Consider the following 16,974-nt stretch of genomic DNA (forward strand, 5'->3'; position numbering starts at 1 on the left):
GTCTCTGGGTCAGTTTTTTGTGGTTGTATAGGATAGCAGCTCTCCTGTATCTCTCAATCCTCTCCTGGTTTCGGCTGTTTCTTTCAGTGCAGGTTCGATGTGGTTTTAACCCCTTGTGCCCCTCTGAATGCCCCACACTGTGGTCAGAGCTTTCACACTGCAGTATTTAGGTCAGTATTTTCCATTAGAGTTAATAAGCCAAAATCAGAAGAGGAGCCTGCACAGGGCTCAGTACAATGGATGGATTTGCACATCTTGTGTATTTCTGATTTGCTCCTGGCTGAGGTTACAGCTGCAGAATACTGACCTGAATACGGCCACAAGAAAACCGCCTCAGCGTGACTTGGATTCACCCGTGATTTGCGGTACAATTGCTGCATTACGCTGACTCGCACGTGACTCCGGTGTTTACTGATGGGAAGGAATGTTACAAGTGACCTTCAGTGTTTGCAAAGTAGAAAATAATCTGACAATGTTTTTACTGCAGGAAAACCTTGAGTCTCATATAAAAGACAGAAAAATAGAGAAAGTGTCAACTAGAATCCTAGGAGAATATGTCTACGAAATTAGCTGAGATAATGAGTAATATGACACGAGAGTGAGGCACAGTGCACCAATATTAGAGCCAGATGCAGTGCACCTAAAACAGAGCAAGATACAGTGCACCAATAACAGGACCAGACGCAGTGCACCTAAAACAGAGCAAGATACAGTGCACCAATAACAGGACCAGACATGGTGCACCAATAATAGTGCCAGACACAGTGCACTATAACAGGACCAGACACAGTGCACTATAAGGGCTAGTTCACACAGAGTTTTCTGGATCGGAACCTGAGGCGGAGGCTGCCTCAGATTCCGATCCATAAAATGTGTTGCGGAACTGAAAGCCGGTGCACGGCACCGGCTTCCAGCTGCGCACCCGCCTCCGCATCAGGCTCAATGAATGGGCCGAGTCCGGAAGAGGGTGTGTTTTCAGGCTGACTCGCGAGGCGACTCAGCCGAAGAATGAACACCTCGCTTCTTTTTTCCGGGAGCCGGAAGAAACGGCTCCCGGAAAAAGCTCCTGCGCAGCTCCCATTGATTTCAATGGGAGCCGTCTTTTTGGTCCGGGTTTTGAGCCTCAAAACCGTCTTTTTGGTCCGCGTTTACGGCCTCAAAACCCTGACCAAAAAACTCTGTGTGAACTAGCCCTAACAAGACCAGACACAGTGCACCAATAACAGGACCAGACACAGTGCACCAATAATAGTGCCAGATGCAGTGCACTATAACAGGACCAGACACAGTGCACCAATAATAATGCCAGACACAGTGCACCAATAACAGGACCAGACACAGTGCACCAATAACAGGACCAGACACAGTGCACCAATAACAGGACCAGACACAGTGCACCAATAATAGTGCCAGACACAGTGCACCAATAACAGGACCAGACACAGTGCACCAATAACAGGACCAGACACAGTGCACCAATAACAGGACCAGACACAGTGCACCAATAATAGTGCCAGACACAGTGCACCAATAACAGGACCAGACACAGTGCACCAATAACAGGACCAGACACAGTGCACCAATAACAGGACCAGACACAGTGCACTATAACAGGACCAGACACAGTGCACTATAACAGGACCAGACACAGTGCACCAATAATAGTGCCAGACACAGTGCACCAATAATAGGACCAGACACAGTGCACCAATAACAGGACCAGTGCACCAATAACAGGACCAGACACAGTGCAGTATAACAATTCCAGACACAGTGCACCAATGATAGTGCCAGACACAGTGCACCAATAACAGGACCAGACACAGTGCACTATAACAGGACCAGACACAGTGCACTATAATAGATCCTCGCACAGTGCACTATATTAGAGTATCTCAGTGCACTCTCGCAGAGTATCACAGGCTTCCGCAGACGTATTTGTTCCCCCTGTTTCTCTCTATCCAGCTGTATACTGGGGTCGCTGCGGCCGGGCCTGTCATGGACGTCGTTCACCATTGTATTGGCTGTGACATAAGAGCCGTCTAATTCACATCTTCCTTTTTCTTCAAGCATCAAAAACTTTTGACCCTCAACTACCCCCAACTAAAAGTATCTGAAGTAAAAAGCGAGAAATAACGATGGCGGCGAGCTCGCGGGCGCCGGAATACTCCTAATAGGAACATTTTTTAACTCTGTAACAAAATCTTCCCCAAACAACCTTATTACTAAAATAGAATAAACTAGCGATTGTGCGGCGAGGACGGCGATGAGATTTTACAGGCTTTTATTACATTACAAAAATAAGAACCTTATAAAAAGTCACCGCAGCGGAGGGCGGGAGCCGGTCTGCGGCTCGCCTTTAAATTAACCCTCTATGTGCCAGACACTAAAAAACATGGTGGAAACATTCTGATTTTAATCAGCCCAAAAAAATTGATGGATGGGGTAAAAACAAAAAGTTGAACCCTTGATACACCAATAGGTGTCACTAAGGCCCCCAAACTATACATTGTTCTCCCGTCTGCTGTTATTAATAGATTGGGGGCTCAATGGTATTAAATGGCATCACCCTATTGGGCCAGAGATAAATTTAGTCACTGGCTGGGGGGCATCAGAGGGGCACAGTGGTGAAGATTTTGAGCACCATGTCAGAGCTGTAGGTTGCCAAGTTGCTGGCAATGCTGCTTTTACTTCCCCTCATGGGCGTGTCTGTCACAGCTGTCTCCTCCCCTGAGCAAGTGTCTACCATATTATCCTTAATATAAGCTCAGGTATAAGAAAGTCTTTGTAGGGAAAATCTGGTCATCAAATCCTTTACTTCCATGTCGTTGCTCCTGTGACAATCCCAGGAATAATTTCTCCAGAGCAACTTTTTTTTATTATTTTTGTTTCTACATTTTTGAATAATTTTCATGGTTGAAAAAAACATTAAAAAATTACAATTTAATTTTATTTATTTTTTTACAAGTTTTTCTATCAATAAAATCCAGATACAAAATGAGGGCTGCGGAGTCTGTGTCCCTCTGGGTCAGATGGGACAGGTTAATCAGGACGTATTGAAAAGAGTGGTCAGGTGGGGTCAGCAGTCAGGTCAGAGGTCGGCAGGGTCAGTATATCAGGAGAGATACAAGAAGCAGGGATGTGTTGCACTGTCCATCCTCACATCTAGAGATACTGGATATCAATGCAGTCCGATATAGGGGGAACATAAGAAGGGGACCAGACGCTCCCCCCAAAGGGCCTTAATGTACAGAGGTCAGACCCCTGATATGGCTGACCTATCCTAAAGTTTGTAGTTAGCACCTCCTTTTGGTGGCCCCCTCTATAAATATATGTGATATAATCATTCACCAGGGGTCCTAAACCTGGAGCTCTTGTAATAGGGTTACGTAAAAGCCCCCCCCCCACCTGCACTCAGATAAGTAGGTTATTGTACGTCTTGGACTTTGAGCCTCTTGTAAGAAAACTTGAGAAAGTAACCGGATCCTATAAGTCATGGAGCTCGGCCATTCTTATCTTTGTCCCTACAACTATTCTAAGCATCCAGTATGTCTGCAGTGGAGGAATGTGGGGACGTCCCATGTGCGGCGCGTCGTCTGGAGATTGGCAGCCCGCCATCTTTAATTAGGACTTCTCTACTTCAAGGGAACCATTCACCAGAAGGACGGACTGAGGGGGAAGAGATTAAAGGTAACATGCAAATGTTTTCACTGCGAAATATCACAATTATAGGTACAAGATATTCCGGGAGATTGTCAGAAGTGAACATATGTTAGGTAAGGCTTTGATGTATGGTGCGGCGGTGGAAGGAGAGCCCGGATCTGCTGCGACCACACAGGAAGACGTTCCAAGCCTCTTAGTAAGGATTACTACCAGCGTTTAACTATCCTTTAAATTGTACACCATGGCTGCCAAGTGGCGGTCTGTGAGCCAAGGACGCCCCCACCATCTATACGTTCTACTATGAAGATACTCCAAAGCTGCAATCAAAATTCTGCTATAGGTCACATTTCTATAGCGCCACCTGTTGGTTCAGGGACTGCTATGGCGCACTATAGAGCCTCTATATGACTGGTGAAGGAACGGACTGGAGTTTAGGGCAGGGTGGGATCCCTGCTTAAAGGGGTTGTCTTATCACAAGGGTCGGGATATGAAGCTGCACAGATAAATGGCTATCCATTCACCTCGCTCATGAGTAGGGCACCTTCTATGGTTATACACCCTTATACCCCACTTAGAGGGTGACTCTATCAGACATGGAGACCAGGCAGACGACCTAAGAAAAGAACTGCCATGTCCTGTGACATGTTCCAAGCATTGCCATCTATGTATCCAGGCTGTGTCAGGGCAGCTACATGAAAGGGACTGGGCGATAGATTTTAGGTTTCATCTTTTCATAACTATTAGGTTGATGGATAAAGGTTCCAGTGAGGTCCCTATCTTTGCCACCCAACAATTATATCATGCTCACTATGGTCCTCCAAAGCCCATCACATAGAATTCGTAATGCAGCTTTGTTTTTTGCCTACAGCACCTCCGCAGGAGAAATAAGGTACTACACGAGATAACAAATAAGCTTGAAATAGTATCCACGTTTACAAAGTGGTTGTGGCTACAAGATGAGGTCAAATAAGCTGAGGTCAAACAGGGATAGTTAGTATAAAGAGGGACTTCTACAGAGGAAATAGACAGGCTAGGAACCAAAATCCCCAGGAACCATGGAGATTGTGGGACAGACAGGGCACAGGCAGGATAAATCAGGCAAGAGTCAGGGCTGGTGATACCATATAGTAAAGCAAAGGTCAGATAAAGCAGAAACAAGGTGAGGTCAAACATGGGCAGTCAGTATATACAGGAAATCCTTCTCTGGAATTAGGCTAGGAACCAAGATTGCTCTGGCACCTTCCTATGTGGGGGAGCTGTCTTATTCAACCAGGAGTCACGGGGATTGGCTAGGGACAGTGTAACACTTACAAGCACCAATGGAGACTTGAGAAGCCCCCAGTCATGGACCTCCGGTGTTTCACAAAGAGCAGCAAGATGCTGTTGGTCATGGTCATGGACCTCCGGGGCTGCACAGGGATAGACTTTCTGACAGTTTGGCTAAAATCCAGGACTAGGATTGCAATGTGGCCCTTGAAACAACTTCTTAATCCCATTTTAAGGGACATTTTTGAAAGCAGAAAACTTAGGAGTGAATACAGTCATAGCCTCTGGTATGTGCTGTAAAGATTTCCTTCCACCCAGTCGGGGGTTAAATTATTTTCCCTGAAATCCAAACACTTTGTGGGTTGTAGATGGCGGGAATAAAACATAATTACAAGGTGCAAGGCTATAACTAATATTTTTCCCTCTTGCATGTGTCGGCGAGAACTTGGCACCTCGAACCACAAGGTGACCTCGGTGTCTCTTCATTCTGCCCTGCCAGAGCTTTCAGTGCCCAAAATGAAGCTTTTAGCCGGTGCCAGGCCCTTCTGCCTCCCCACCCCCATGCATATAATTTGTGTCTCCATAGTGGGGACTGGTAAAAGCTTGTGCTTCATGCATCAGCATCAGCGGCTGACAGACCCCGCGCCCGTCACCCCCGATTCTACGCGGAGATAATGTGTGAGGGAGTTATCGCTTCTTGCCGCGTGGCACAAATAACTTGTTTTGCCTGCTAAGCGGAGCAAACATGACACATGAAAGTCACAAAACGCCAATGCAAAATGTCTGCAGATCTGAAGCGACGGCGCACGATTTTTAATGCCTGTTTTGCCAGTCAGACACTTTAGTGATAATGCATCTCTCTATTATGTTCCCCGGCGCGGGGTGCGCGGCTGCAGACAGGTGGATCTTCTCATGAGCGCGTTTTATCTTTCTGAGTCTTTTCTTGTAAAACACGGATTTAAGAGGCTGACGGTGAAAAAAACGGGATTGATATATGAAGAGTCGTGTTATAGAGGGTGACGGGGGGACCGCGGGGGCTTATAATGGCAGCACATGGGCTATGTAATACTACATGGCTGACATCTACTCTGTGTGGTCCACATAGGTTTTGTAGGAGCTGTATAGAACTGTATTGTGAGCGCTGTAGTATAATGTGAGTGTTATATAGAACTATAATGGGAGCACTGTATGGCAGTATAATGGGAGCACTATAAGGCAGTATAACGTAAATGCTATATAGAACTATAATGTGAGCAGTGTGTGGCACTATAACATGAGCACTATATACAACTATCATGTGAGCAGTGTATGGCAGTATAATGGGAGCATTATATGGCAGTATAACGTAAATACTATATAGAACTATAATGTGAGCAGTGTATATCACTATAATGTGAGCACCATATAGAACTATAATGTGAGTATTGTATATCACTATAATATGAGCACTGTATATCACTATAATGTTTGCACCATATGACAATTATGGGAGCACTGTATAGCACTGTTATGTCAGCATTATATGGCACTATTATTCTAGCACTGTATAACATTATTATGCATACTCTGTTGGAGATTTGTCTCGGCTACTGCATTATACCTTTAAGACCCCTGACTAGAATAGGAGGAGGCCCGGGGAGGCGACAAAAATTAAAAAAAAACCATTCATACTCACCTTCTATTACTTTTGGACTCCTCCTGGTGTCCGATGCTATCCTGATGATGTCATGCACCCAATGATGTCATTGTAACCATGTCACTGTTGAGGCCCAATCACAGGGCCCATGATGTCACCAAAGAGGCGGAGAGAGAACACCGGACACTGTGAGGTCTATAAAAGGTTAGGGTAAGCCGAGTCCCCTGGGTAATGCTAGGGAATTTAATATCCCTTCTGCCCTCTTCTATAACCAGATTGCCCCCCCATACTGGCAGTATATTCATTGCTGTACCTACCTGTACAATACCTTCGACCTCCATCGCTCCATTCCCAGTAGATGCCTCACAAGTCCTATATCCAACTGCCCCAAAGCTAATTGTGATAGAGAAACGTTACGTTTCCCATGGGACAGAACAATAGTCATCATTCACACAAACCGACCCTGACCAAGCATGATATATATCCATCTATACTGTATATATATATATATATCTCCTCCTGGAGGGAGGGAAGACACCTTACTGGCTCAAGTTACTTCTTAAGGCATCACCTGCAAATCATGTCAGAGGAAGCGCCTGCTCATAAAACACGTTAAATAACCTGAAGACAAGGAAGAAAGTTCTTTACATTCCGAGATGACTGGCAAGCTCATAAAATAAAGTTATACACATTTCTAGAATTACAATCTCAAATCTGTAGAACAATTTGATATTTAAGTTCATGTTATTACAAAATTTTACTGTGGTAGGTCTGCCATTTCTAGATACTCAATCATTGCTCGTAGCGAAGGAGGATAAAACGCGGAAAATCTTCTATGGAGTCTGCATGGTCCTAATGAAGAGAATCTACCCGACATATAATGGAAAAATCCCCGTATTGCTTAATTATTATATTATATACAAGAATATAACTACAAAAATATTCCCTCTATATATAATATATAACTACTATAATACTGCCCCCTATGTACAAGAATATAACTACTATAATACTACCTCCTATGTGCAAGAATATAACTACTATAATACTGCTCCTATGTACAAGAATATAACTACTATAATACTAATCCTATGTACAGGAATATAACTACTATAATACTACCTCCTATGTACAAGAATATAACTACTATAATACTACTCCTATGTACAAGAATATAACTACTATAATACTGCTCCTATGTACAAGAATATAACTACTATAATACTAATCCTATGTACAGGAATATAACTACTATAATACTGCTCCTATGTACAAGAATATAACTACTATAATATTACTCCTATATACAAGAATATAACTACTATAATACTACTCCTATGTACAAGAATATAACTACTATAATACTACTCCTATGTACAAGAATATAACTACTATAATACTGCTCCTATGTACAAGAATATAACTACTATAATACTGCCCCCTATGTACAAGAATATAACTACAATAATACTACTCCTATGTACAAGAATATAACTACTATAATACTACTCCTATGTACAAGAATATAACTACTATAATACTGCTCCTATGTACAAGAATATAACTACTATAATACTGCTCCTATGTACAAGAATATAACTACTATAATACTACTCCTATATACAAGAATATAACTACTATAATACTGCCCCCTATGTACAAGAATATAACTACTATAATACTGCTCCTATGTACAAGAATATAACTACTATAATACTGCTCCTATGTACAAGAATATAACTACTATAATACTGCCCCCTATGTACAAGAATATAACTACAATAATACTACTCCTATGTACAAGAATATAACTACTATAATACTACTCCTATGTACAAGAATATAACTACTATAATACTGCTCCTATGTACAAGAATATAACTACTATAATACTGCTCCTATGTACAAGAATATAACTACTATAATACTACCTCCTATGTACAAGAATATAACTACTATAATACTGCTCCTATGTACAAGAATATAACTACTATAATACTGCTCCTATGTACAATAATATAACTACTATAATACTACTCCTATGTACAAGAATATAACTACTATAATACTACCTCCTATGTACAAGAATATAACTACTATAATACTACTCCTATGTACAATAATATAACTACTATAATACTACTCCTATGTACAAGAATATAACTACTATAATACTGCTCCTATGTACAAGAATATAACTACTATAATACTGCTCCTATGTACAAGAATATAACTACTATAATACTGCTCCTATGTACAAGAATATAACTACTATAATACTGCTCCTATGTACAAGAATATAACTACTAAAATACTGCTCCTATGTACAAGAATAACTACTATAATACTGCTCCTATGTACAAGAATATAACTACTATAATACTGCTCCTATGTACAAGAATATAACTACTATAATACTACCTCCTATGTACAAGAATATAACTACTATAATACTACCTCCTATATACAAGAATATAACTACTATAATACTACTCCTATGTACAAGAATATAACTACTATAATACTACTCCTATGTACAAGAATATAACTACTATAATACTACCTCCTATGTACAAGAATAGAACTACTATAATACTACTCCTATTTACAAGACTATAATTACTATAATACTGCCCCCTATGTACAGGAATGCAGTAGGATATGTTTGGGTCACTATCTTGTATATATGATGTGAGGAGACAATAAAGTGAAATAGATGAATAATAATAATAATAATAATAAGCTGATGTGTGGAGTATTATATTGCGGAGCGGGGGACGGTGTGAATTATAGATAAGATGTAATCTCGGAGATGAAGCTCTAATTGTCTCATTTTTTGTTCCCTTCTTCTAGAATACTTGTTTTTCGCTCATGCAGATAATGTCTCTTCTCTCTCATCAGCCGGGATCGGATTTCTGGGTGGAGCGGCGCAGACTTCTGAAAACAATCATTCCGGAATCGATCTCTGTCCGTGACTGGATATTAATTTATTCTGATGATTTTTCTATATTTGTTTTTTTTTCATATTAATATATTATGTGGTTAAGATGAGAGTCAATGTACAAAGCTTGGTCCTACAGTCGGCCTCTCCTCTCCTGAGGTGGCTGATAACAGGGGACAATAGCTTGTGATGGCTGTGCCATATATGCAGATAAGAGACTTCCTTTAGATTTAGATTTACTTTAACCCTTTAAGGCACTGACTCTGACCACCATACTTTGGGACATGTTGACACTACTAAAGGCTTTTATCTAAGGAAGTCATTCCATTGAATAAATATGATGTAATATCAGGGGAGGGGGAGGGGGGAGGTGAAGCTGCGATTTATCACAATTATACAATGAGCAGAGAGATGAGGCTTAGCCTGGACGTAATCTGCGCTATCATCTACTGCACTGTGTGTACTGGAGGCGGCGGCCGGCCCAGGGTAATAATCGGCAGGAAAAGACCAAATGAGCCTCATTTACCACAGCGCAATGTTTATGACTAAGAATCATGGAGCACTGCTGGGGGAGGGACCCGGCATAACACCCATCACTATATACAGAGATCTGCATGCTGGGGTTTGTAGTCCGAAACTGCTCTCAAAATCCTGCAGTTCTTGATACTGATTCATCTCCAGTCAATTCTGAAGCTGCTTTCAAATCTCTGACAACACTTTAGCTCCACCCCTTTGTCAGACATGGTACAGCTCTCTGATCTGAGTTCCCACCATGCACCGCTCTGTATGTTGCAGCTATCATTACTCCCGCTTTATAGGTTGTTCCGCTTTACTTCCCGCTGACAAGTGTTTGTTTTTTTCCAGCTTACTTAAATGACTAGTATGCAAATCATATGCAAATGACTCAATGTGGGCTAATTAAAATATAACACAACCCTGTGCTTCATTTACACGTTGCGGCGAGTTTTACAACATCTGCTGGTGTCACAACAATTGAGAGCGGGATTTGCCATTTCTGTGGTTCAATAGACATGGCGTCAGCGAGCGGGAGGAGACACAATGACAAGCTCCACCCATGTCTATAGACTCCTCCCACTTTAAAAATTCACGGGCCTCACGGTCATTACCTTAATCATTGGAAAATAAATGCGCTAAAAATCGGAACAAGTCATAGATCAGATAAAACTGCTGCCTCAGATAAAACTGCTGTCTCAGTGTATTCTATGGGATTCAGCTTCAGTCTGTCTCCCTGCCTCCTGCTTTTAGTAGGTTTCTCCCTGCCAGCTCTTACGAGACGGATGAAGGGATGTAACATGAATCTACATCACATAGGATCTCATAGAGATACTGTACAACACACAGATAGTAAAGACAGGCAGCACGAATCAAAGGAGATCAATGTGAAGCAGCATCTCATAGTAAACCATGAAGATTCTGCACTCAGTGCACAGATATTATACACAGACAGTAGGAGTCTGGGGAGAAGAATGCAAAGCTGCATCTTATTGAATACACTGGACATTCTGCACTATGCACACACATTTACTATATACAGTCAGTATAAGCCAGAGGAAAGTAATGCAAAGCTGTATTTCATAGAGTACACTGAAGACTCTGCACTCAGCACACACATATATTATACACAGGTAGTAGGAGTCAAAGGAGAGCAATGCAAAGATGCATCTTATTGAACACACTGAAGACTCTGCACTCAGCACACACATATATTATACACAGGTAGTATGAGTCTCTGGAGAGCAATGCAAAGTTGCATCTTATTGAATACACTGGAGATTCTGCAATCAGCACATGCAGATAGTATCAGCCAGAGGAAAGCAATGTGAAGTTGCATCTCATAGAATACACTGGACATTCTGCACTAAGTACACACATTTACTATATAGTCAGTTTGAGCCACAGGAAAGCAATGTGAAGCTGCATCTCATAGAATACACTGAACATTCGGCACTAAGCACACACATTTAACATATACAGGCAGTATGAGCCAGGCAAGAGCAATGCAAAGCTGCATCTCATTGAATACACTGGCGATTCTGCACTCAGCATACACAGATAACCTAGATAGGTAGTGCTAGGGGGACTTTACAGTTAATCATTGCATGGACTATTGCTATTATACCATCACATTCTTGATCCTTCATACAATGCAGAAATTCTATCTTCAGAATCACTTTATACATGAAGGAACAATCAGGGTGGCGCTTACTGGGAAGGGGAGGGGCCTAAGTTACTCTACCTAGGGAAGACCAATATTCTGACTACACAGGCAAGTAAGATCTAGAATCGTAGTGAGACTGATTGCTGCAGAGTTTGGATCCCTAAAATTTCCAGAAGTTAAATCTATCGCAGAAGAGGCCGAAATCTACGTACAAGGGAAGACGAAGTGAAAGACAACACAAAAGTGCTTTGGGCAAAAATGCCACCGGAGAAGGTGGAAAAATTAATTCTAAATTTGATATTTTAATTTTATTCAAAATAAATATCAAAGCAGCGGCAGATAATGAGAACATCTCAAGGTTGTGTAGAAAGCCATATATTTACCAGCCGCAATTAGCCGGATTTTAACTTGAAAACATTCGCCTCTGGCCCCATTTTGCTAAATAAACAGAAGCTGCATTACGGCTGACTTTGCAAATTTCTTTCTATTACAGTAAGCAGCAGCAATTAGATATAATTAACCTTTTCAGGGCTGTTAGAGTTCAGGATGTGCTGCCAAATGTTGTCATTTTGTCAGTCTGAAGGACTTAAAGGGTATGTCCACTAAGACCTTTACATTAGAGGTTATTATATAGAAATTGTCAGCACACATTAGAATACATATCCTATACTGATCCTGAGTTACATCCTGTATTATACTCCAGAGCTGCGCTCACTATTCTGCTGGTGCAGTCACTGTGTACATATATTACATTACTTATCCTGTATTATACTCCAGAGCTGCGCTCACTATCCTGCTGGTACAGTCATTGTGTACATACATTACATTACTTATCCTGTATTATACCCCAGAGCTGCGCTCACTATTCTGCTGGTGCAGTCACTGTGTACATACATTACATTACTTATCCTGCATTATACTCCAGAGCTGCGCTCACTATTCTGCTGGTGCAGTCACTGTGTACGTACACTACATTACGTATCCTGTATTATACTCCAGAGCAGCGCTCACTATTCTGCTGGTACAGTCACTGTGTACATACATTACATTACTTATCCTGTATTATACTCCAGAGCTGTGCTCACTATTCTGCTGGTACAGTCACTGTGTACATACATTACATTACTTATCCTGTATTATACTCCAGAGCTGCGCTCACTATCCTGTTGGTACAGTCATTGTGTACATACATTACATTACTTATCCTGTATTATACTCCAGAGCTGCGCTCACTATTCTGCTGGTACAGTCACAGTGTACATACATTACATTACTTATCCTGTATTATACCCCAGAGCTGCGCTCACTATTCTGCTGGTGCAGTCACTGTGTACGTACATTACATTACTTATCCTGCATTATACTCCAGAGCTGCGCTCACTATTCTGCTGGTGCAGTCACTGTGTACATACATTACATTACTTATCCTGTATTATACCCCAGAGCTGCGCTCACTATTCTGCTGGTGCAGTCACTGTGTACATACATTACATTACTTATCCTGTATTATACTCCAGAGCTGCGCTCACTATTCTGCTGGTGCAGTCACTGTGTACATACATTACATTACTTATCCTGTATTATACTCCAGAGCTGCACTCACTATTCTGCTGGTACAGTCACTGTGTACATACATTACATTACTTATCCTGTATTATACTCCAGAGCTGCGCTCACTATTCTGCTGGTGCAGTCACTGTGTACATATATTACATTACTTATCCTGTATTATACTCCAGAGCTGCGCTCACTATTCTGCTGGTACAGTCACTGTGTACATACATTACATTACTTATCCTGTATTATACTCCAGAGCTGCGCTCACTATTCTGCTGGTGAAGTCCCTGTGTACATACATTACATTACTTATTCTGTATTATACTCCAGAGCTGCGCTCACTATTCTGCTGGTACAGTCACAGTGTACATACATTACATTACTTATCCTGTATTATACTCCAGAGCTGCACTCACTATTCTGCTGGTACAGTCACAGTGTACATACATTACATTACTTATCCTGTATTATACTCCAGAGCTGCACTCACTATTCTGCTGGTGCAGTCACTGTGTACATACATTACATTACTTATCCTGTATTATACTCCAGAGCTGCGCTCACTATTCTGCTGGTGCAGTCACTGTGTACATACATTACTTATCCTGTATTATACTCCAGAGCTGCGCTCACTGTTCTGCTGGTGCAGTCACTGTGTACATACATTACATTACTTATCCTGTATTATACTCCAGAGCTGCGCTCACTATTCTGCTGGTACAGTCACTGTGTACATACATTACATTACTTATCCTGTATTATACCCCAGAGCTGCACTCACTAGTCTGCTGGTGCAGTCACTGTGTACATACATTACATTACTTATCCTGTATTATACTCCAGAGCTGCGCTCACTATTCTGCTGGTGCAGTCACTGTGTACATACATTACATTACTTATCCTGTATTATACTCCAGAGCTGCGCTCACTATTCTGCTGGTACAGTCACTGTGTACATACATTACATTACTTATCCTGTATTATACTCCAAGGCTGCGCTCACTATTCTGCTGGCACAGTCACTGTGTACATACATTACTTATCCTGTATTATACTCCAGAGCTGCGCTCACTGTTCTGCTGGTGCAGTCACAGTGTACATACATTACATTACTTATCCTGTATTATACTCCAGAGCTGCGCTCACTATTCTACTGGTACAGTCACTGTGTACATACATTACATTACTTATCCTGTATTATACTCCAGAGCTGCACTCACTAGTCTGCTGGTGCAGTCACTGTGTACATACATTACATTACTTATCCTGTATTATACTCCAGAGCTGCGCTCACTATTATGCTGGTACAGTCACTGTGTACATACATTACTTATCCTGTATTATACTCCAGAGCTGCGCTCACTATTCTGCTGGTACAGTCACTGTGTACATACATTACATTACTTATCCTGTATTATACTCCAGAGCTGCGCTCACTGTTCTGCTGGTCCAGTCACTGTGTACATACATTACATTACTTATCCTGTATTATACTCCAGAGCTGCGCTCACTGTTCTGCTGGTGCAGTCACTGTGTACATACATTACATTACTTACCCTGTATTATACTCCAGAGCTGCACTCACTATTCTGCTGGTGCAGTCACTGTGTACATACATTACATTACCTATCCTGTATTATACTCCAGAGCTGCGCTCACTATTCTGCTGGTACAGTCATTGTGTACATACATTACATTACTTATCCTGTATTATACTCCAGAGCTGCACTCACTATTCTGCTGGTGCAGTCACTGTGTACATACATTACATTACTTATCCTGTATTATACTCCAGAGCTGCGCTCACTATTCTGCTGGTGCAGTCACTGTGTACATACATTACATTACTTATCCTGTATTATACTCCAGAGCTGCGCTCACTATTCTGCTGGTGCAGTCACTGTGTACATACATTACATTACTTATCCTGTATTATACTCCAGAGCTGCGCTCACTATTCTGCTGGTAGTCACTGTATACATACATTACATTACTTATCCTGTATTATACTCCACACCATGTGACGGAGCAGATTCAGAAATACGTGATAATCGCTCGTCCATTTCTGCCATATTGGTCGCCAACTTTATAGATTTTTTGATATTGGGGACAAAGTGTTTTTCCTCCATAACCCATAATAATCAGTGATGGTAAAATTTCGTCTTTCAGGCTGTGCCCAATTATTGCCCGGCAGGCTGAGGTGCCAGGAGCTGAAATCACTTTCCTGCTCACGTTATAACTTTTTTGTGGTTTCGTGTCGTTTACAAGTCCATTAATCACTTCCATTTCTAATCCTTTTTGCCACCTCTAATGAAACATTTAGAGGAAAATAAGCTAAATACAGATTGTTCCCTCGTCAGAGAGCACTTTGTAACGTTCCACAATATACTTAGGAGAACGTCTCAGCTCTGACAGGCGTCTTAGAATAGTTAGTACAAATCCACGGGGCAAACCATTCTGATTTCCATTAGTTCTATGATGGATTCTGTAAACTTTTTACTGTACCTGGGTGAGACGGTTTATCTCTAGGACGATGTGTCATGGCTGGAGCTTCCATCGATGGATCTTCGGTATCTCTTGGCCAAAGTCTTATTTGGTGACAAGTAATCCTCCTGACCTCTTCATACGTACACGTGCTTGACCAAGAGTGCACGTTTTCTCAATGGATTGGCCCACCAGAGTACCAGAGGCCCCAAATTTCAAGGGTGCTATGGTCTATTTCTTAGGGGTTGTTGGAGGGTTGACCCGAAAATGCTCAAGTGTGTAGTAATAGCCATCTCCAGACAACTCTGGAGGTTATCATCTGTAAGAACAAAGAATTGGGCATGACGAAGTTGAATATGCCCAATCTATCTTTTTCCTCAACATCATCTGTTAGAAGAAAGTGAGGACACCCATATTGTCGTAAGATAGTTGGCCAGCCCTGCGAAATCAAAAGGTTTGACCAACATTTCTCTATAGGGGTGTACAGGGGGTCTTTTGTTATAGAGACCTTGGGACTAATGGTCAAAATGGCAACCACTCCCCAAGACTCCCAATATTTCACATGCAAGTCTTCCTATCTCAATGTGTAACCCTTCAGAAATAGTCACAAGAATGGGCAACCTCTGACATGGGCCCCCTGGTACTGATGAATGGGCTTATTGGCAGTTGTTGAACCGGTAAAATGTCCTTAACTTTAGGGTCCTGCAGTAAAATATTACTGTTTCCTCAGGAGTGTTGTATAGGGTGGCTGAAGGTGCCCTCAGATGTCAGGTATGTCTTGGCCATGCCAATCAATTTCCAATGTTATGACTTTGACCCACACCTGAAGACTTTTAACCTGCATCTGAAACCTCAACCAACATCTGAAGACCTTATCCTCCACCGAAGCCCTGATCCTACACATGAAGACCTTAACCTGCACCTGAGGAGTTCAACCTACACCTGAAGACCTTATCCTCCACCCAAAGCCTTTATTCTACACCTGAAGACCTTCAACCTACACCTGATGGCTTCAATGTACATCTGAAGACTTTATACTACACCTCAAGCCCTATCTTACATCTGAGGAGAAAACCTCAACCTACGCTTGAAGACCTTATTTTACACCTTAAGACCTTAAGCTACATCGGTAGGCTTTATACTACACCTGAAGCCCTTACCCTACACTTGAGGACCTTAATCTACATCTGAGGAGAAGACCTCAACCTTTACCTGAAGCCATTCTTCTACACTTGAAAACTTTAACCT

The sequence above is a fragment of the Leptodactylus fuscus genome, chromosome 9 (assembly GCF_031893055.1).
Source record: "Leptodactylus fuscus isolate aLepFus1 chromosome 9, aLepFus1.hap2, whole genome shotgun sequence".
In the NCBI taxonomy this organism is placed as follows: Eukaryota; Metazoa; Chordata; class Amphibia; order Anura; family Leptodactylidae; genus Leptodactylus; species Leptodactylus fuscus.